The sequence below is a fragment of the Chiloscyllium punctatum genome, chromosome 49 (genome assembly GCF_047496795.1).
Source record: "Chiloscyllium punctatum isolate Juve2018m chromosome 49, sChiPun1.3, whole genome shotgun sequence".
Taxonomy (NCBI): Eukaryota; Metazoa; Chordata; class Chondrichthyes; order Orectolobiformes; family Hemiscylliidae; genus Chiloscyllium; species Chiloscyllium punctatum.
Genome location: NC_092787.1, coordinates 32,173,605 through 32,196,660, shown reverse-complemented (window position 1 = coordinate 32,196,660; position 23,056 = coordinate 32,173,605). Strand labels below are relative to the sequence as shown.

The 23,056-nt window shown below is 42.6% G+C and overlaps 1 long non-coding RNA gene across 2 annotated transcripts in view; it reads left to right on the top strand.

Annotated features, from left to right (window-relative positions):
* Positions 1 to 23,056, top strand: part of LOC140469543 (uncharacterized) — a 47,190-nt gene that overhangs the window by 9,308 nt on the left and 14,826 nt on the right. For both annotated transcript variants that reach the window (XR_011956144.1, XR_011956143.1), the window contains exons 2-4: positions 4,583 to 4,724; positions 5,121 to 5,293; positions 5,668 to 5,774. This is a non-coding gene — a long non-coding RNA (uncharacterized lncRNA). The remainder of the gene's footprint in view (positions 1 to 4,582; positions 4,725 to 5,120; positions 5,294 to 5,667; positions 5,775 to 23,056) is intronic.

Genomic DNA, 23,056 nt, shown 5'->3' with positions numbered 1-23,056 from the left:
CATTACTGCTAATCTATCCACCAAGTTCACTTTAGCTAATTTTATCCTCATTTCATTGTAATTCCCTTTAGTTAAACACAATTATTTTCAACTCAACTTTCTCACTCTCAAACTGGATATTAAATTCTATCACGTTATGATCACTGCTTCCTAGAGAACCTTTGCTTGGAGGTAATTTATTAAATTTGTCTCATTACTCATTACCCATTGCTAGATCCAAGATATCCCACTCCATGGTTGGCTCCGTAACATATTGCTCTAGGAAACTAACCCTAATTTGATGCTGTAGCTACTTTTTCCAATTTGATTAACCCAATCAACATGAAGATTAAAGTCACACAATTATTATCCTTGTGATTTGATTTAATTTACTGTAGTCATGTGTACCTAAGTACATTGAAAAGCTTTGTTTTGTGAAGAGTACAAGTAAATCACAGCAAACAAGGGCATACAGATCATTGGGTGCTTAGACAGAGCATTAAGGAAAAGGTTACACTGCACAGGAGGTGCACAAAGCAAGATCAACATCATTTGAAGTTGGAGAGACCATTTTTCAGTCTAATAAAGGCAGGAAAGAAGATGTTCTTGAACCTGTTGGCACGTGTTCAAGCTTCTGCACATTCTGCCTGACAGAGGTTGAAGAAGAGCATTATCAGAGTGGATGGTCTTTGATGATGTTTGCAGCATTTTCATGGCAACGAGAAAAGTAAATGAAGTCCATGGTTGGCTTCTCTGATGGTCTGGGCTGTGCACACAATCTAGGTAAAAACAATGACGGCAGATGCCGGAAACCAGATTCTGGATTAGTGGAGCACAGCAGTTCAGGCAGCATCCAAGGAGCTTCGAAATCGACATTTTGGGCTAAAGCCCCTCATCAGGAACCAATCTTCTGTAGTTTCTTATGTCTTAGGCAAAACAGTTGCTGTACCAGGCCATTATGCACCCGGACAGTATGCTTTCTGTAGTGCAACTGTAAAAGTTATGGACATGCTGAATTTCTGAAGCTACATCAGGAAGAGGAGGCATTTAGTGCCTTCTTGACTGTCGCATCTACGTGTGAAGTCCAGGACAGGTTGTCAATTATCGTCACTCCAATGAATTTGATGCTCTCAGCCCTCTTAACCTCCATTCCATGATGTAGATGGGGGTGTGTTCTCCTCTTTCCTGAAGCCAATGATCAGTTCTTTTGTTTTGCCAATGTTGAAAGAGATATTGTTATCATTGCACACAACACTAAGCCCTTTATTTCCTTCCTGTATTGTGATTCATCGTTCTTTGAAATCCATCCCACCACGGTGGTGTTGCCAGCAAACAGAATTTGGCTACATGGTCATGTGTGTACAGAGAGTACAGTAGGGGGCTGAGGATGCACCCTTGAGGGGCTCCAGTATTGAGGGTTATCATGGAGAAGATGCAATTGTCTATCTTCACTGATTGTGGTCTGTGGGTCAGGAAGCTGAGGATGGAGTTGCAGAGGATGGAGCTGAGATTAAGATCAGTTTTCAGATCAGTCTGGACAGGATTATGGTGTTGAAGGCAGTGTTGTAGTCCATGAGCATGAGTCTGACATATGTGTCCTTGTTGTCCAAATGTTCCAGGGATGAATGCAGGGCTCAGGAAATAGCATCCACTGTGGACCTGTTATGTTTGTAGGCAAATTGCAGGGGATTGAGGCAGACTGGGAGATTAGAGTTGATGTGGGCCATGACCAGCCTCTCAAAGCACTTCATGATTATGGATGTCAGAGCATGTGTACAACTAGACACATTCCATTCTGCCATTCTGAAAAAGCCCCATTTAAAGAACAAAGAAAATATACAGCCTAGGAATAGGCCCTTCAGGCCTCCAAGCCTGAGCTGATCCAAATCCACTGTCTAAACCTGTCACCCATTTCCTTAGCATCTGTATCCCTCTGCTCCCCACCTACTCATGCATCTGTCCAGACGCATCTTAATTTCCCTTTTGTAAATTCATGCTGACTTTGTCTGATTCTATCACTGTTTTCTGAGTACTTTGCTACAAAATCCTTGGTACATCTTTCCCTGTACTGACATCAGACTCACTTATCTATAATTTCCTGTTTCTCTCAATCTCCCTTTTTAAATAGTAGAATTATATCAGGTCTCCTCCAATCTGTAGTCTATAGAATCTTGGAAAATGACCACCAATGTACCCATTATTTCGAGGGTCACTTCACTAAATATTCTAGGATGTGGATTACTAGGCTCTAACCTCCAATCCCAGTGGTTTCTCCAACTCCAATGTTCATAGCTCTTTGTAAGTGGAGTCACAGGTAGATAGGATAGTGAAGAAGGCGTTTGGTATGCTTTCCTTTATTGGTCAGAGTATTGAGTACAGGGGTTGGGAGGTCATGTTGCAGCTGTACAGGACATTGGTTAGGCCACTGTTGGAATATTGCATGCAATTCTGGTCTCCTTCCTATCGGAATGATGTTGTGAAACTTGAAAGGGTTCAGAAAAGATTTACAAGGATGTTGCCAGGGTTGGAGGATTTGAGCTATAGGGAGAGGCTGAACAGGCTGGGGCTGTTTTCCCTGGAGCATCAGAGGGATGACCTTATAGAGGTTTACAAAATTATGAGGGACATGGATAGGAAAAATAGGCAAAGTCTTTTCCCTGGAGCCGGGGAGTCCAGAACTAGAGGGCCTAGGTTTAGGGTGAGAGGGGAAAGATATAAAAGAGACCTAAGGGACAACACTTTCATGCAGAGGTTGGTAGGTGTATGGAATAAGCTGCCAGAGGAAGTGGTGGAGGCTGATACAATTGCAACATTTAAAAGGCATTTGGATGGGTATATGAATAGGAAGGGTTTGGAGGGATATGGGCCGGGTGCTGGCAGGTGGGACTAGATTGGGTTGGGATATCTGGTCAGCATGGACGGGTTGGACCGAAGGGTCTGTTTCCGTGCTCTACATCTCTATGACTCTATAATAGAAATGTTTACAGTTGGTTTTAGGTTCCATGCAAGCTTATTCTCATGTCTTATTTTCCCCTTCTTGATCAAGCCCTTGGTCTGCTTTTGCTGACTTAGCAACCTTTCATAACCTTCAGGTCTCTTCTTTTTTTTCTCTTGCGAATTTGCATGCTGCTTTTTTGAACCTAATGACTTCTTTTGTAAGTCATAGTTTGGTCATTGTTCTCAATGCAGTTGGGGATCAAGGTCACAGTGAAGCAGTCTCGGAAGGGTGGCCTCTCAGTCGGTCTCATGATGCATTTTGGAAGAAGGAACAAGACAGAGGAGTACTCAATGAATAGCAGCTCACTAGGAACCTCAGAGGAACAGACAGATCTTGGACTGCTTATCCACAGGTCTCTGAAGGTGTCAGGACAAGTCAATAGGGTAGTTGAGAAGACAGATGGTACACATGCCTTTGTTCATCAGGGCATAGATTATAACAGCAGAGAGGTTATGTTGGAACTATTTGAAATTTTGGTGAGGCCACAGCGGGAGAATCATGTGTAGTCTGGTCTCCACACTATAGGAAGGATATGACTGCACTGGAAGGGAGGCAGACAAGATTCACCACGATATTGTCTGGGATGTAGCATTTGAGCAATGAAGAGAGGTTAGATGAGCTGTTTTTCTTCAGAGAAACATGAGAGGGGACCTGATTGAGCTGTATAAGATTGAGGGGCAAATACAGGGCGGACAGGAAGCAGCTAAATCCCTTAGTCGAAAGATCAATAAAAAGGGAACATAAGTTTAAAGTGACAAGGAGGATTAGACTGGATAAGAGGGATTTTTTTTCACGTGGAGGGTGGTGAGAATTTGGAATGCACTGCCTGGGAGGGTAGTTAAGGCAAGAAACCTCAGAACCCTTCAAAAGATGTTTGGATGAGCACTTGAAATGTCATAAAATTCCAGGCTGAAAGTCAGAGGTCTACAGCACAGAAAAACACCTTTCAGTCCACCCCAGTTTGAGCCAATCAAACACAAGCACCTAATTATTTTCAGTCAAGATTAGAGTAGTGCAGGTCAGACAACATCTGAGGGGCAGGAAAATCGACTATGAAGGGCTTTTGCCCGAAACGTCGATTTTCCTGCTCCTCGGATGCTGTATTTACCAATCTAATCTTGACTCTTAATCTCCAGCATTTGCAGTACCCACTTTTGCCTAATAATTTTCATTCCGTTTTCCAGCACTTGGCCCATAGCTTTGTCATCTCAAGCGTAGATCTAAACACTTTTTCAAAATACAAATGGACTGAAAGGATTCCCTGTTCACTAAATGCTTTCTGTATGGGTGAGCGGGACGTGTGTCCGCGTCTGTGTTCTCATCTCTTAACAATGAGAGCAAGTGAATGATGAATGCGAGTATGTACCCAATGCGAGTGTATATTTGTGTGCCTGCGTGCGTTAAGCGTGAATGAATGTGTGCACGTTTTGAGAATTTAATCAAAAAGGGGTTAACATGTCGCCATTGAATGGGAGAATTGAATAGTCAATGTATTTGCGCTTTTGCACAGTGGAGAATGTTGAGTATAAAATGCGAGCTGTGAGCAACAGATTAGCAACAGCAGGATGACTGTTTGTTACCAGAACTCGTTATCAATCCCAACAGGTAACGGAATTCCGGTTCGGATTGCCGGTCGGTTCTGATTTATAAACCAATTCTCACCGGATCCAAAGCATAAAAAGTGAGCGCGGAGCAGAACTCGGAGTAGCTCCTGTTCCGGGAAGAGCCCGACGCTGGGTACGCTCCTGTAAGTATTTCAAACATTTCCAACTCGATCTCTTCAGTCGAGGCAGTTTAGTTGGTAATATGCATCGAATCCACGGAATGCCTAACACGGGCTCGTTCGGTTCTTTCAATCCTATCTCATTGCAAGAACGTGGAACGCTTTACGGTTGCGAGTCCCGGAAGTTTCAGGGACTCTGGCTTCACAATCCAAGAATCGATCTCTCGAAATCGGATTCTGGATCGTAGTGTCCCTTCCTCTAAGCCAAGAGACCTGAGTTTTAAGTCATATCTGTTCCAGAGGTGTGTATTCACAACTCTGAACAGGCTGATTTCAAAAGTTTCTAAAACTGTTTTGTGTTTTGGATCCAGCGGCGGAGGTTGGGGGACAGTTAGTGAGTCTAACCCTCAATCTTTCCAGAGTGCGCAGTAGACGGAGTGAATCCAAATGTTCGGGACCAGAGCAGATTCCCGAAGGAAGCAGCATGACCCGGCCAGGTAAATACATTCCTGAATAGGGCTCATGCCCGAAAGATCGATTCTCCTGCTCCTTTGATGCTGCCTGACCTGCTTTTCCAACAACACATTTTTCAGGTAAATAAGGGGAAACCTTTGAACAGGGCTCGGGAGGTTTGGATCTGGAACAGCGGGATTTGTTTTGTTTCTAAAGTTGCAGTCTAAAATTAGGAAGAGGGAAACATCAAACCTTTTTAAAACTGAAAGCAAGTGCTTGAATTTCAGCCACTGAACAAGTTGGAGCGTTATCGCGCTGATCGGTAGCATCCGGACGAGCGAATCTCAACCGAACAGAAAGAGCAGAGACCGAGCATTTAGACAAGTCAGGAAGCTCCGTGGGTAGGGTTTTGTTTTCCTGGTTGTTTAGGAGCCGCCAAGATTACACTGCCGCTCCTTCCGATAGGACTGCACGTCTCAACAATTTCTCAAATCGTTTTAACTCTTGTTATCAGCACGAATCGGACATTATTAGAGAATGGGAAACCAGTTGGACACCAAGAACAAACAGGGAGCAAGAGAGAGAGAGGGAGAGCTGCAGGAAAGGACATGAGTGAATCAGGTGAGTTTTTACAATTATTATCAGAGCGACCGGGTCTCCGGGCAGTTCCCACCCTGTCGGGGGCTATTAGAGACGGACAATAAATACTGAGCTGCCAGCGAGAGATTTTTAAAACTTCACGCTTTTTTTAAACTCAAAGTTCACCCACTGCTGTTGTGGGACTCGACCCCACATTTTCAGAACAATAGGCAGCAGCTCTGCATGACTCAGCCAGGGACATTTCCGATCCACCACTGCCTTGTTCATTGAAATCGCTGTGAACTTGTCACAACAGGAAAGCATCCGGAAAAGTGCTTTCTAATGTTAACAGAGAACGCAGGAGAATGAGTTGAAAATATTTCAGAACTGCTGCCCCCCAGCGCCAGGGACCCGGGTTCGATTCCTGCCTCAGGCGACCGTCTGTGTGGAGTTTGCACGTTCTCCCCGTGTCTGCGTGGGTTTCCTCCGGGTGCTCCGGTTTCCTCCCACAGTCCAAAGATGTGCAGGTTAAGTGGATTGGCCATGTTAAATTGCCCATAGTGTTCCGGGATGTGCAGACTGCACTCATTAGTCATGGGAAATACAGGATTACAGAGGTAGGGTAGGCGAGGGAATCAACTCGGCAAAAGTGAGGACTGCAGATGCCAGAGATCAGAGTCTAGGTCAGAGTGTTGCTGGAAAAGCACAGCCGGTCAGGCAGCATCCGAGGAGCAGGAAAATCGACGTTTCAGACATGACCGCTCCTGCCCGAAATGTTGATTTTCCTGCTCCTCGGATGCTGCCTGACCGGCTGTGCTTTTCCAGCCACACTCTGATCTAGGCGGGGGAGTCGTCGAGGTAGGATATAGTTGGGAGGATTGGCCACACGGCCACTTTCCGCACTCCAGGAATTCTCTGATGCTGAAAGTTTGAAGAAACTTCAAGAAATCAAAGAAAACCTCCAGGCTGAACAAATTGACTTTGTTTGGAATTCCTTCAGTTAGTAACACTGCTGCCACTAAGCTAACAACTAAAATGAAACAATGAATGATACAAATCCAAGCAAAGACAAAATGATACAAATACTTGATTTCCAGTGTGGTTATTTTTTCAGATTTAAATATACAGAGAAAACAGTGAATACTTCAGAGCCAAGATGGCATTCGCCTGTCTCCATAAATCCCGCCAGACCCGCTAAACAAGAAAAATCAATTCCCAGTCAAAATCTTTTAAAGCACGACGCACTTATTGATTATGTATTGGCTCCATATCAATAACTTCCCGCAAATTGTGTCAAAATGGGCATTTCGGGTTTTCGGCGGCCAGTAACTGGTCCAATGGTGGAATTGGTCGTTCAGTGATGAAGCTAAATTTGGTTTGTGAGCAATAAGAACGAAATAAATTACGTTCAATGTGGCAGGGTGGGCTGTATATGTTTGAACTTCCTGAGCAGGGAAGCTAGAGACTGGTAGGCGGACAGCAAAAATACTTGCAGAATTGTTTGTGAACTCAACAACAGGATGTTTCCTGCGCTGGAGAGTTTCAGTTCTAAAGAGAGATTGGACAGACTGGGATTGTTTTCCTTAGAGCAGAGGAGATTGAGGGGGGACATGATTGAGATGTGTGCAGTCATGACAGGCATAGAGCAGACAGGACGGAAGTTTTTCCCTTGGTAGAGGAAGCGATGGTGGCGGTGTGAGGGGGGGGGGGGGGGCGAGGGAAGGGGGAAAGTGGAATAGATTTTAGTTGAGGGGGTAGGAGATTCACAGGAGATGTGAGGTAAATAAAATTCACGGAGTGCTGGGAATCTGGAACTCACTGCCTGAAAGAGTGGTAGAGGCAGACATCATGCTCATAACATTTAAAAGGTATTTAGATATAAACTTGTGATACCAAGGCTAGATATAGGTCAAATGTTGGAAAATGGGATTAAAATAGTTAGTTTGTTGTTTTTAATCAAAACAGACTCAATGGCCGAAGAATTTTTCTGAGCAGTAGATCTGACTTTTCAACACATGGCCCACAGACTTGTAAGTTGCCACATTATGAAATTTAGGAACTGACTTCTCTGATTAATGTAATGTTGGGGTGAAGTTGAACCATTCAGAAAGGTCTCTGGTCTGATTTTTAAAGATCTGCACAGTAGGACCTTGCTGAGTGAGAGATTGACTGCAATTAACTGTGTGAGTTTACTCCTGAACATTAACCAATAGCACTTCCTGAAAAATCTGTGTTTGTGAATTCTGGATGAGAATCATTCTTTGAGAAGAAATAATAGGCACTTTAGAAAACTGCCAATGGGCAGTTGAAATATTCCATAGAGGAAAATAATTAGTTTTTTTTAAAAACAAGACTTGAAATGAACTTTGCTACCATTACTTCAATAAATAAAATATGAAGCTTGTTACAAATAAATTGTTTACAGCAATGAGGCATCATTGAACAGAAACTACACTTCTGAACAAAAGCCACCAAATCTATTGCATACTCATTTATTTGTATGTTTACATTAATCAGTTACATTTCTGTAGTAGTTTCACAATCAAAACAAGGGTGACCAAACAGAATGTTCCTTTGCTACATGTGAGAGAGAATGCTGCAAGCATCTGCTAGAACATATGTCCACCTGTCCCCCTCTTGCCCCAAATCTTGCCCTCCAGAATGTAATCCCTCCTCACCTTCCAAATCCTAACAACTCTGAGTAAAGAAATTTCACCTCACCTCAATCCCAGCTTTTGAAGGTGTGACTCCAAGTTACTGACTTACCATCTAATGGAATTATAATATCCCTCACTACCCTATCAAGATTGTTCATGATATTGAATACCTCAAGAGACCACCTCTTAATCTGCTCTGCTCCAATGGGAATAAGCCCAATCTCTCTAATCTTTCCTTCTATCTAAAATCCCTCATTTCTTGTATCATTCTAGTAAATCTCCTTTGAACTCTTTCCAGGGCTTTAACATCTTTCCTTCAATGAGGTGCCCATAACTGAACAAATTATTCCAAATATGAGACTGACCAATGATTTGTAGAAATGCAGCATCACTTCCTTACTTTTATATTCTATGTCTCTATTTATAAACCGAAGGATCCAAAATGCCTTCTTAACAACTGTTTCAATTTGCTTGGTTGCCTTCGGATAATCAAGCATATGAACCCTGAGATCCCTCTGTTCTTGTACGGCTGCTCAAAGTTGTACCATTAGCCTTGTGTCTCTATATTTCTTTTACCAAAATATATTACCTCACATTTCTCTGCATTAAACTTGATCTGTCAGGTATCTGCCAATTTTGCCAACTTGTCAATGTCCTTTGGAGTCGCTCGGCATCACTCTCACAGTTCACTGCACTGCCTCAGTTAATGTAATCTGCAAATTTAGAGATTTTGCCCTCAACACACCAAATCATTTATATTAATCAATTATGTAATTAAATTGTCCTAATTGGTGGAGGGATTCTAACAGGACCAAACAAGGTAAATGTAGGAAGGATATTCCTAATGACAGGACAGTCCAGAATCACGGGTCACAGTCTTAGGATACAGGGCAAACTATTTAGGGCTGAGATGAGGATAAATCTCTTCGCCCCATAATGTGACAAACTTGTGGAATTTGTAACCACAGAGTAGTTGAGACCCAAACATTGTATAATTTCAAGAAGGAGTTGGATATAGCAATTGAAGCTCAAGGGATCAAAGGATATGGGGGGAAAGTGGGAACAAGCTTTTGAGTGAGACAATCAAGCATGATCATAGGGCTGAATGGCCTACTCCTGCTCCTATTTTCTGTGTTTCTATAATTGACACCAGAAGATACCAATTTAAGTATGCTTGCCAAAGATACAGTGGCAAAATCAGGGGAACAAATTTTTCTCAGTGAATGATTAGGATCTGGAATGCACAACCTGGGAATATGGCAGAGAAAGATTCAATTCTGGGGAGAAAAAACATTTGTTGAGCTGTTGGAAAACAATTGGGGAATGGGGCTGCCCTTAAAGAGAGCCTAAGTGACAATGACTCAAATGGTATTCCTGGGCACTGTAACCAGCTTGATTCTATTACATAATTTGTGTGGCTTTTAATGTACTCCCTTTATAACAACAGTTCAGAGGGTATTTGGATCAAATGGACTGCTGTGGTTCAGGAAGGCCATTCACCTACACCTTCTTGAGGGCTATTAGGGTGGGTAATAAATGCTGACCCAGTCACCATTGCCCACCTCCCATGAATGGATTTTTAAAAAAAGAGGTGGCAGGAGTTCCTAGAAAATTGTGATCTGTAATCAAATGGGAAACTTCCTTATCTTGTGGATTTGTGAAATAATTTATTTTTGCAAATTACACTTTATCAATCTGGTGAAAGAAATTCCGAGCTGGGTATTGTAACATTGGCTCTTACAATTTCATTTTTTAAATCCTGTTCAATTTTAGCCTCCTGAAAGATCTCCATCCAGCACTCCCATCTGTTGGCATAAGAGCTGGGAACAGTAGTAAACCATTCAGCCGTTGACTGAGTTTCAATTAGAAAGGATTGTGAACGAACTTATGTCCACCTTTCCACCCAATCCCCATAAACTTTAAATCCTTTACAAAACCTGGCAGTTGTTGATCTAAATACATTTGACAACAAACATCCACAGCATCCAAAGGGTGGACAATTTCATATGTTAACAAGCCTTTGATAAAATTTCTTCAAATATAGTCATAGAGTCATAGTGATGTACAGCATGGAAACAGACCCTTCGGTCCAACCTGTCCATGCCGACCAGATATCCCAGCCCAATCTATCCCCACCTGCCAGCACCCAGCCCATATCCCTCCAAACCCTTCCTATTCATATATCCATCCAAATGCCTCTTAAATGTTGCCATTTTACCAGCCTCCACCACTTCCTCTGGCAGCTCATTCCATACACGGACCATCCTCTGCGTATAAAGTTACCCCTTAGGTCTCTTTTATATCTGTCCCCTCTCACCCGAAACCCTCTAGTTCTGGACTCCCCCACCCCAGGGAAAAGACCTTGCCTATTTATCCTATCCATGCCCCTCATAATTTTGTAAACCTCTATAAGGTCACCCCTCAGCCTCCGATGCTCCAGGGAAAACAGCCCCAGCCTGTTCAGCCTCTCCCTGTAGCTCAGATCCTCCAATCCTGGTAACATCCTTGTAAATCTTTTCTGAACCCTTTCAAGTTTCACAACATCTTTCCGATAGGAAGGAGACCAGAATTGTACCCAATATTCCAACAGTGGCCTAACCAATGTCCTATACAGCCGTAACATGACCTCCCGACTCCTGTACTCACTACTCTGACCAATAAAGGAAAGCATACCAAATGCCTTTTTCACTATCCTATCTACCTGCGACTCCACTTTCAAGGAGCTATGAACCTGCACTCCAAGGTCTCTTTGTTCAGCAATACTCCCTAGGACCTTACCATTTAGTGTATAAGTCCTGCTCAGATTTGCTTTCCCAAAATGCAGCAGATCGCGTTTATTTGAATTAAACTCCATCTGCCACTTCTCAGCCCATTGGCCCATCTGGTCCAGATCCTGTTGTAATCTGAGGTAACCCTCTTCGCTGTCCACTACACCTCCAATTTTGGTGTCATCTGCAAACTTACTAACTGTACGTCTTATGCTCGCATCCAAATCATTTACATTAATGACAAAAAGTAGAGGGCCCAGCACCGATCCTCGTGGCACTCCACTGGTCACAGGCCTCCAGTCTGAAAAACAATCCTAAATCTCAATCCTAAATGAGAAACATTTTTTATATTCAGGAACTGTGACCAGATATTGCTAGATTCCCTAAAGAGTAGACACTTGCTTAGCTTTTACCCTGTCAAATCATTTAAGAACTGTACATCTTTCAATGATTACCCCTCCCATTCATATAACATACATTCTTCCTTAGGAAAAGAAATCAAAAGTGCACATAATATTCTTGATGTGTTCTCTGCAATACCAAGTATAAATACAGCAAAGTTATTTTTCTCTTATGACCCAATTTCTTTTTATAAAAAGCATAAAATATGAATTTGATTTTCTGTTTTTCTGTTACCTGCATGTGTACTTTCTATGATTCAAGTACAATGACATCCATATCCTTCTAAATACCAACATTTCCCCATCTCTCATTCTCTCTCCATTTTAACTCATTTTGTTTTTCTATCATTCTAACTAAAGTGGATAACTTTGTTTTCCCACATTGTACTTCTATCTGCCACTTTCTTGGTCTTCCAGCCTCCTTCAATCCTTTTGCAACTTCTTTGCATCCCTTTTAAAGATGATCTTCCCACCTGACTTTGCATTATCAGCATTTTTATTTAAACCAACCTGACCAGAGATGTCATTACACACTTGTAGTGTAGGCAGGGTTTGAACTTTTGCTGACTAACTCAACGGTAGGGACACTACCACTGCACCACAAGGGCCCATGGGAAGGGCGCAGGTGTCTGCTTTATTTGGTTTTCCACTCAAACTATTCAGGGATATTTTTACACACACCTCAGGCATAAGTGGGACTTGAACCTAGGCCTCCTGGCAGAGGGAAAGACACTATTACTGCACCTCCATATCCCATTGAGTTGGTGGGTAGGGGAGAACAGGTCTGCTTCTTTTCTCCTCCCTCTTTTTTTTACAACACCCCACCTTTTCCTGGTTGTCACATGCAACTGAGCAACCAATTCACCCTGACTTTTGTTTTAAACTACTAACTAATGCCAGTAATCACCCTTTCCTGTTGCCCCTAACCCTTCCTCACTTTGATGATTTGCATTGCTTGCAGTGGGCATTGTGTGTAAATATCTAATTTGCGACGTGGTGATGTACTGGTGATAGGTAATAGCTAAAATAAAAAAAATCATGGTGGTTTGGTGGTGGTGGTAAAGCTGTTTGGTTGCATTTAATAACATCACCCGACATATGAAGAGAAAAAGCAAACTCAGGATTTTTTAATAAAGGACACTCAAGACGCCCCTCCTCTCCTCTCCCCCCCATTTATTTTGACGGTTGGCTACAATTGGCTGGTGATTTACCAGTGGTGGTTAATATTAAAAAACCTCACAGTGATTTGGTGGGGAGAGAAAAAAACTGGTTGTGTGATAGCACTTCCAGAAAGTAAAAAAGGTAGACCCTGAGGAGCCCTGTGATGCATGGGTAGCATCCCTCCCTCTGTGCCAGGAGACCCAGGTTCAAGTCCCACCTTAGAGTATAGAACTACAGAACAATACTGTACAGGAATGGGTCCTTTTACCCATGATGTTATGCCGAACATGATACCAAATTAAATTAATCCTTTCTGCCTGCTCTTGATCCATTTCCCTCCATTCCACATATTCATGCACTTATCTAAAAAGTCCCTTAAACATCCTTATCATATCTGCCTCTACCACTACCCCAGCAGTGCATTCTACACTCCTACCACTCTGTGTTTAAAAAAAACATGCCACTCACACCTCCTTTGAACTGTCCCCCTCTCACCCTTCCAGTTTTAGACACTTCAACCCGGGGGGGGGGGGGGGGGGGGAAGGTTCTGACCATCTTCCCTATCTGTGCATCTCATAATTTTATAGACTTCAAACAAATCTCCCCTCAGCTTCCACTGCTCCAGAGAAAATAACTCAAGTTTTCCTTGCTTCTCCTTATAGTTCATACCGTCGAATCCAGGCAGCATTCTGGTGAACCTCTTCTGTACCCTCTCCAAAGCCTCCACATACATCCTGTAATGTGGCTACTAGAATTGAATATGGTACTCCCACTGTGGCCTAACAAAAACCTTTTAAAGCTGCAATATGACATCTTGACTCTTGTACTTAATTCCCTGACCAGTATAGGCAAGCATGTCATATGCCTTCTTCACCACCCTATTTACTTGTGTAGCCACTTTCAGGGTGCTATGGACTTGAACCCCAAGATCCCTGTGTACATCAATGCTATTCAGAGGTCCTGCCATTAACTGTATAATTTTCCTCCCAAAGAGCAGCATCTCACACTTACCTGGGTTAAACTCTGACATGCCTCCCCCCCATATCTGCAACTGATCTATATCCTGCTTTTACCTTTGACAACCTTCTACACTATCCATACCTCCACCAATCTTTGTATTGTCTGCAAACTTACTAATCCACCCATCTACATTTTCATCCAATTTAATTAATGTGTGCCACAAACAGAAGTACAGTCTGGATCCCTGTGGAACACACTAGTTACGGTCCTCCAACCTGTAAAACACCCTTCCACTCTCTGCCTTCTTTGGGCAAGTCACTTCTGATTCCATGGGGACATGTCACCATGGATCCCATGCATCTTAATCTTCTAGATGAGCCTACCATGAGGGACATTGTCTAGACGGATTTTAGCGAGGCTTTTGACAACACCCACTGCTCTATCCTCATCGATCATTTGTTATGGACCAGACCAGACCCCCTCAAGACACTTTAAGAAGGTCACCTAGACCCTAACGTTTCCTTATTTCAAATGTAAATGTGAAGTGCATGTTCCAGATGTCACCTGGCCCAGCTTATTAGCTAGTATAACATCCAGCATGGTCCCTCCTCTAGTTGGACTATCTTGGGTGCACCTAACAAATTCTGCCCCATCTAAGCCTCTTGGTCTAAGGGATTCCCAGTCAGTTTTGGGAAAGTTAAAGTCACCCACTATGACAACTCTGATTTTATTGCATTTTTCCATTATCTGCACGCATATTTGTTCCTCAATGTCTTGATGGCTGTTGGGTGGAGGCCTCTAGTATAATCCTATCAGAGTGACTGCACCCATCCTATTTTTGAGGTCTACCCATATTGCCTCAGTGGATGAGCCCTCCAGTATGTTCTCTCTGAGTACAGATGTGATGCTCTCTCTGATTAGTAATGCAATTCCTCCACCTCTTTTACCTTCCTATCTCATCTAAAACAATGAGACCCTGGAACATTGAGGAGCCAGTCTTGTCCCTCTCTGTAAATGGCCACAACATCATAGTCCCATGTACTGATCCAGGCTCTAAGCTCATCTGCCTGGCCAATAATACTCCTTGCATTGAAATAAACGCACCAGGCCATTGGTACTATTATGTTCATTTACCTGTCTCTGCCTTTCCTTTCTTACTGATTTTACTGGCCACAACATCTACCCTCCCCTGAATTCCTCTGCTTGCTGACCTGCTGCTCCTGTTTCTAGCCCCCGCCATTATAGTTTTAACGCTCCCCCCCGAGTAGCACTAGTGAACTTCCCTGCGAGGATATTGGTTCCCCTCCAGTTTAGGTGCAAACCGTCCCTCTTGTACAGGTCACCCCCTCCCCAGAAGAGGTCCCAATGATCCAAGAACTTGAAACCCTGCCCACTGCACCAGCTCCTTAGCCATGCATTCATCTGTCCTATCTTTCTATTTTTTGCCTCACTTGCATGTGGCCCTGGCAGTAATCCAGATATTACTACTCTCGAGGTGCTGCTCTTCAGCCTCTTTCCTAAGTGCCTGTACTGATGCTGCTGAACCTCATACCTCTTTCTACTATATCGTTGGTACCAATATGCACGACAACTTCTGGCTAATCACCCTCCCCATTAAGAATTTTGTGCAACTGCTCAAAGCTGTCCTTGACCCTGGCCCGAGGGAGGCAACGCACCATCCTGGAGTCCTGAACACAGCTAAAGAAACACCTGAATGTGCCCCTAACTAGCAAGTCTCCTACCATTCCTCACTTGGACTTTGCCCGACCCTGTTCTACAGCAGAGCCAGTTGTGGTGCCACATGCTATCCCCTCAACAGTACCCAAAAGGGTATGCCTGTTCGAGAGGGGAATAGCCATAGGTGACTCCTGCACAAGCTGCCTGTCTCTTCTAGTAGTCACCCATCTACCTGACTGTGTAACAATATCTCTGAACAAGTTGATTAGAAAATACAAGCCTACAGAACTGTCTGTCTTGGGCTGGGACTAGCCTATGTACCCCACAAGTAGTGGCTCTATTTTGATATTCAACAATAAATAATGTTCCTTTTGTTATGGACCAGGCCAGACTCCCTGAAAACACATTTCAAGAGAGTAGCCCAGACCCTAACTTGAAGCACGCCATTTTGGAAACGAGGTTCAGCAGCAGACAGTCAGGACATTGGAGGAGGGAATGTTGCGGGCGGGATGTGTGGGGTGAAGTGCTGGTGGTGGGGTGGTGAAGGAAGGAGTTGAGGGCAGGAGGGAGAGAGTCCCCGGAACTCTTCTCCCAATTTCCCCCCATTGCCCACCCACCCTCCACCTGATCTGGTTTCAGTAAATACAGCTTTTATTAATTATTTTAAATGTTTACCATTGCCTATTAATATGTAAATGTTCCTACTAGAGAAGGAGCAAAACGTGGCCTTGAGTTTAGAAGACTGAGAGGGGATCTGATTGAAACGTATAGGATTATGAAAGGACTGGACACTCTGGCAGGGGGAAACATATTTCCGCTGATGGGGGAGTGCCGAACCAGAGGACACAACTTAAAAATACGGGGTAGACCATTTAGGACAGAGATGAGGAGAAACTACTTCACCCAGAGAGTGGTGGCTGTGTGGAATGCTCTGCCCCAGAGGGTAGTGGAGGCCCAGTCTCTGGATTCATTTAAGAAAGAATTGGATAGAGCTCTTAAAGATAGTGGAGTCAAGGGTTATGGAGATAAGGCTGGAACAGGATACTGATTAGGAATGATCAGCCATGATCATATTGAATGGCGGTGCAGGCTCGAAGGGCTGAATGGCCTACTCCTGCATCTATTGTCTATTGTCTATTGTCTATTGTCTATTAAATAACAAGGCAGGGCAAGTGACTGAAGTGATAATAGGGGAACACTTTCGGTCTAGTGACCATAGTTCTATTTGTTTTTAAAAAATGATGGAAAATGATCAGCCTTCCATAAAAGTTAGTTTTTTAGTTGGAGTAAGAAGATTTTAATGGTGTGAGATGAGAACTTTAGGAAGTTGATTTGAGTTGACAGGAAAAGTGATGTCTATTGAGTGGGAGGCTTTCAAAAGTGTGATATTGAGAGTTCACAGCCATTCTGTTCCTGTTAGAGTAAAAAGTGATGCTGGTAGGATTAGAGAACAATGGAGGAATAAAAATATTAAGGTTCTAGTTAAGAGTAAAAAAGAATCATATATTAGATATAGACAACTGGGTTCAAATAAATTTCTTGAACAGTATAAAGAGAGAAGGGGCATTCTTAAGAGGGAGATCAGGATGGCAAAAAAATTGAGATAAACTTGGCAGATAAGGTTAAGGATAATTCCAAGAAATTCTACAAATGCTTTAAGAACCCAAAGAGAAACTAGGGAGATCAAGAGATTGTCTTTGTGTTGAACCTCAGGATGTGGGACAGTTATTAATTAAATATTTGTATTTACTGTGGAGAAAGAAATGGGGGCTAGAGAACTCTGGGAAATAAATACTGATGTTTTGAAAACAGTTCATGTTACACAAGAGGAATTACTGGAGATCTTAGAAAACATAAAGGTGGATAAATCTCTGGGATCTGATCAAGTGTATCCCAGGATGTTGTGGCAAGTTAGGGGGAAAACGTTGTGGCTTTTTTTCCCTTGCAGAAATATTTGTATCAGCTACAACTGCAGGTGATGTGCCAGATGACTGGAGAGTGGCTAGTGTTGTGCCTTTGTTTAAGAAAGGTGATAAGGCGAAGCCTGGGAATTATAGATATGTGACCCTAACATCGGTGGTGGGTAAGTTGTTGGAGATGGTTCTGAAAGATAGGATTTACATAGATTTGGAGAGGCAAGGACTGATTAGAGATAGTCAGCATGGCTTTGTGTGAGGAAAATAGTGCCTCACAAATTTGATTGAGTTTTTTGAGGAAGTAACCAAAAAGATTGAGGGCAGAGTAATAGACATTGTTTAGTTGGACTTTAGTAAAGCCTTAAGCTGAAAATGTGTTGCTGGAAAAGCGCAGCAGGTCAGGCAGCATCCAAGGAACAGGAGAATCGACGTTTCGGGCATAAGCCCTTCCCGAAACGTCGATTCTCCTGTTCCTTGGATGCTGCCTGACCTGCTGCGCTTTTCCAGCAACACATTTTCAGCTCTGATCTCCAGCATCTGCAGTCCTCACTTTCTCCTTTAGTAAAGCCTTAACAAGGTTCTGCATAGTAGACTAACCAGTAAAGTTAGATCACATGAGATTCAGGGTGAGCTTGCCAACTGGAAACAAAATTGGCTTAATGGTAGGAGACAGAGAGTGATGGTGGAGGGTTGTTTTTGGACTGGAGGCCTGTGATCAGCAGTGTTCCACAGGGATCGGTGCTGGGTCCACTTTTGTTTGTCATTTATATAAAGGATTTAGGTGTGTAAAGTTTGTGGATGACACCAAACTTGGTAACATAGTGGACAATGATAAAGGTTACCTAAGATTTCAAAGAGATCTTGAACAATTGGGTTAATGGGCTGAGGAATGGCAGATGGAATTTAATTTGGATTAATGCATGGTATTGTATTTTGGTAAACAAACAAGGGTAGGACTTATACAATTAAAAATAGGGCCCTGGGTAGTGTTATAGAACAGAGAGAACTTCAGGTTCAGATACTTCATTTTTTGAAGTTAGTGTCACATATAGGCAGGATAGTCAAGTACAGTTGGTTCAGCTGTAATGCACATTTTTTCAATGCGAATTGGCTTTAGCATGATTGAAGAATTTAGACCATTATTTGTAGAACGCAAACTTTCCTTACCTGTATTGGCTGTAACATGTTTCTAGTCACATTGGTTTAAATGGATAAAGTTTAAAAAATCACACAACACCAAGTTATAGTCCAACAAGTTTATTTGGAGGCACTATCTTCCAAAAGCTAGTGCCTCCAATAAACCTGTTGGACTATAACCTGGTATTGTGTGATTTTTTTTAAACCTTGTCCACCCCAGTTCAACAGTGGCTGCTCTAAATCATGGCTTAAATGGTGCTGCTATTACATGATTTACTTTATACGGAATCACACAGGAATAGGATTATCGTGTTACATTCTGAACAGACAGTAGGCTTGTAGCACGCTTGCCTTCATTGCTCAGATCTTTGTGAATAGAAATTGAAGTTGTACAGGATGCCAGTGAAACCTCTTCTGGGGTATTGTGTCCAGCTCTGATTGCCTTCTTTTAGGAGGGATATTATTAAGCTGGAGAAGGTTCAGAAGAGATTTACCAGGATGTGGCTGGGAATGGAGGACTTGAGTTATGGGGAGAGGATAGATAGATAGGCTAGGAGTTTTTTACTGGCGCATAGGAGATTGAGGGGTGATCTTGTAGAGGTTTATAAGATCATGTGGAGTATCGATAAGGTGAATGGCAGGTGTATTTTTCTTAAGATGGGGGATTTCAATAGGAGATATTTTTAAGGTGGGAGGAGAAAGATTTTAAAAAGACATGAGGGTAATTTTTTTACAGAGTGGTTCGTATGTGGAACAAACTTCCAGAGGAGATGGTGGACTGGGGAACAGTTACAACATTTTAAAGACACAATATTTGGAGGGATGTGGGCCAAGTGCAGGCAGGTGGAACTAGTTTTGTTTGGGGTTATTGATGGCATAGACTGGTTAGACCAAAGGGTCTGTTTCCATGCCATATGCCTCTCCCCTCAGTGTAGTTGTCTCACCAAAACATTGTACAGCTGTAGCAAGACTTTCCTATTTTATATTCCATACTCCTCACAATAAAGTTAACGTACATTTGTCCTTCTAATCACTTGCTATACCTGCATGCTGGTTCTTAATGGCCCATATACCTCTTTACTAATGATTTATGGTGTGTGTATTTAAATAATATGCTGATTTTTTATTCTTCCTGCTAAATTAGGTAAGATCACCTTTACCTCCCTTCAATAAACTCAACAGTAGCTTTTGGTCTGTCACGACAGTGAAATATCTCCTGTGTCGGTATTGATTGAACATTTTGATGCAACAAATGACTACTCTCAATTTGTGACCAGTTCTTCTGTGTCTCTAAGTTTTCTTGCACAGATCTTGGGGAAAAAAACTGCCCCCACACCATATGGGTTTAAATCACATTCTCATTTTAGTGGGGTTGAAGTGTAGCCGTAAACACAATGATCGTAACACCTGCTTTAACACCTCATTAAATGTCTCTTTTCGTGATGCTTTCCAGATCCATCTCTGGTGTTTCTTTTAATATTACATGCAGTGGAGCTAACATCATTGGCATATGGGCAATTCCTCCCAAAACTAATTAACCAATCCTGAAAAGATGTGAGTTCATTGAGATTCCTAGGTGCTGGTGCCTCTCTCATTACTTTTGTGTCATTCTCCGTGGGCTGAACCCCTGAGCCTCCACCTGATAACCCAAGGGAACCATTTCAATGGCCTGGATGGTGCACTTCTGTTTCCTGGAATATCCTTTTATACTTCTTCCAAATTTTGACAAGCTGTTCTTCAGTAGGGTCTATTACTAATACAGCATCCAAATACACAATTACAATCTGCAAGTCTTTCTGTAAACTGTTCATTGTGCTTTGGAATATTGCACACACTGATGGAACTTGAAAGGGCAAGTAGTGATACTGCGACACCCTTTTATGAATGTTACGTTCACTTTCCCTCACCCAGCCCCAGCTGCTGCTAGACATGGTTCATGTCCAACTTTGTAAACATTTGATCCTCAGCCAGTTTTGTACTTAGATCTTAAATTTTGAGGATGAGATATTTATCCACCTTCAGCTTGTAATCCACTCAGTTGTCTTTAGCCATGGTGGCTAGTCAGAGACCAACTTTAATGGGTGTACCCCAAGAGATAAAGTTACATTGGCTCAAGATTTTCAGCATCAAAGGAGGGAGGGGATGGGCACATTGCACAAGATCATCAGTAAGTACAAGATATTTGTAATCTCCACAGACGCAGTTTTATTCAGTTTCACTAGAACAATGGGCACTGCCAATTCTGCAAGTAGGACTGGATGATGCATAGGTCTTTCAGTCTTTTTAATTCTGTTTCAATCTTCTCCAATAATACATTGGGCAGAGGCCTAGCTCTGCAATATCTGTGGGTGGCTTATGGGTTCACATGAACTCTGCCTTTATTCCTTTATTTTCCCCAGTTCTTCCTGGAAAACAACTTGGTACTTCAGGGAAAGAAGTTGTTAGTGGGAACGGTAACCATGGTGTAGGAAGGAGTATATGAAAACAAAGATTGAATGCGAGTAATAAAGGGAGACCCATGGTCATGGGTGATGTTTAATAAACTGGATAACTCAAATTGGTAATTGTAGCTGAGATTATTTTTCTCAGGAGGTTGTATGACTTTGGAATTCTACCTCTGAAGGCATAATTGGATAGATTATTTTAGGCAGGGAAATCAAAAGATATCTGGAAAGAAGTGAATAAGGAAAATAAAACATAAATGAATCGGCTATTGAATGGTGGAGCAGACTTATGTGTGCATAATTCAAATGTTTGTGTAACGTGAAAACTTCAATTCTTAAGCATGAGTTCAATGAGTTGTTTCAGTTAGAATTCTCTCTCTCCTTTTTGTAATCTTCTTTCCTTCTTATTAGTGAAATTCCAGTCTCAAATTGTTTTTTTTAAATTTTGTCCACTGGCATGTTTGGAGGGAGGGAGGGAAGATATTTAATCGAGTGAAATTGTGGTGAGTGAATAACTTTGCTTGTTAGCAGGACAGAAAAGCCTTTTAAATGGGAAATTCATGTTCAATTAAAGGCCTTCTCCTGTCACAGCTTGTATTAATTCAAGGGCGGGTGAGCATGCAGCCAGGCTGGGAACACAATGAGCAAACTATGTAAGTCACTTATGGTCTCCAAGGGGTAACAACTCAAAACTAGCCATCATGATAAACAACTGAGATTATAGGAATGTTGGTTAGTAAGTCTGCAGATGACCCCAAAATTGGTGGTTTAGTAGACAGTGAGGAAGGTTCTTTTTCACTCATTTGTGGGATGTGGGCATTGCTGGCCAGCATTTATTGCATGTCCCTAGTTGTCCCCTTGAGACGGTGGGGGTGAGCTGCCTTCCTGAACCACTGCAATCCTTGTGCTGTGGATTGACCCACAATGACCTTAGGGAGGGAATTCCAGGGTTTTGATCCAGTGACAGTGAAGGAATGATGATATATTTCCATGTCAGGATGGTGAGTGGCTTGGAGGGGAACTAGAAGATGGTGGCAGTCACATATATCTATTGCCCTTGTCCTTCTTGATAGAAGTGGCCATGGGTTTGGAATGTGCTGTCTGAGGGTCTTTGGTGAATTTCTGCAGTGCATCTGGTTGATAGTACCAACTTCAGTGGTGGAAGGAATGCATATTTGTGGATGCAGTGTCAATCAAGCAGCTGCTTTGTCCTGGATGGTGTCAAGCTTTTTGAGTGTTGCTGGAGTTGCACTCATCCAAGGCAAGTGGTGAGTATTCCATAACATTCCTGACTTTTGCCTTGTAGATGGTGGATAGGCTTTGGGCAGTTAGGAGGTGAGTGACTCGCTGCGGTGTGTTTATGTGGTGAGTCCAATTGAGCTTCTGTTCAATGGCAATCCCCAGGATATTGATAGTGGGGGATTTAGTGGTGGTAATACCATTGAGTGTCATGAGGCGGTGGTTGGATTGTCTCTTATTAGTGATTGTCATAGCCTGGAATTTGAGGTCTGAATGTTACTTGCCCATGTCAGGCCAAGCCTGGATTTTGATGCTTTTGAACAGAGTGCTTCAGTATCTGAGGAATTGTAAATGGTGCTGAGCATTGTGCAAACAATGTCAAACATCCTCACTTCTGAATTTATGCTGCAGGGAAGGTCATTGATGAAGCAGCTGAAGGTGGTTGGGGCTAGGAACTCCTGCAGAGATGTTCCAGAGCTGAGATGACTGACCTCCAATAACCACAACCATCTTCCTATGTGACTTCAACCACCAGAGAGTTTTCCCCTTGATATCCATTCATTCCAGTTTTGCTAGGGCTCTTTGATGCCATACTCAGACAAATGTCACTCTCACCTCATCTCTGGAAATCAGCTCTTTTGTCCATGATTAAACCAAGGCTGTGAAGAAGTCAGGAGCTGAGTGCCCCTGGCAGAAACTAAACTAGGTATCACTGAGTAGGTTATTTCTGAGATTACGATTACAAAAAGATCTTGATCAACTGGGCCAATGAGCTGAGGAATGGCAGGTGAAATTTAATTTAGATAAATGCAAGATTGCATTTGGTACTTTGAATAAGAGCACGATTTTCACAATTAATGGTAGGTCCCTGAGGAGTGTTGTGGAATAGAGAACTCGGGGTTCAGGTACATAAATCATTGAAAGTTGTGTCACATGTAGACAGAGTGTAAAGAAGCCTTTGACA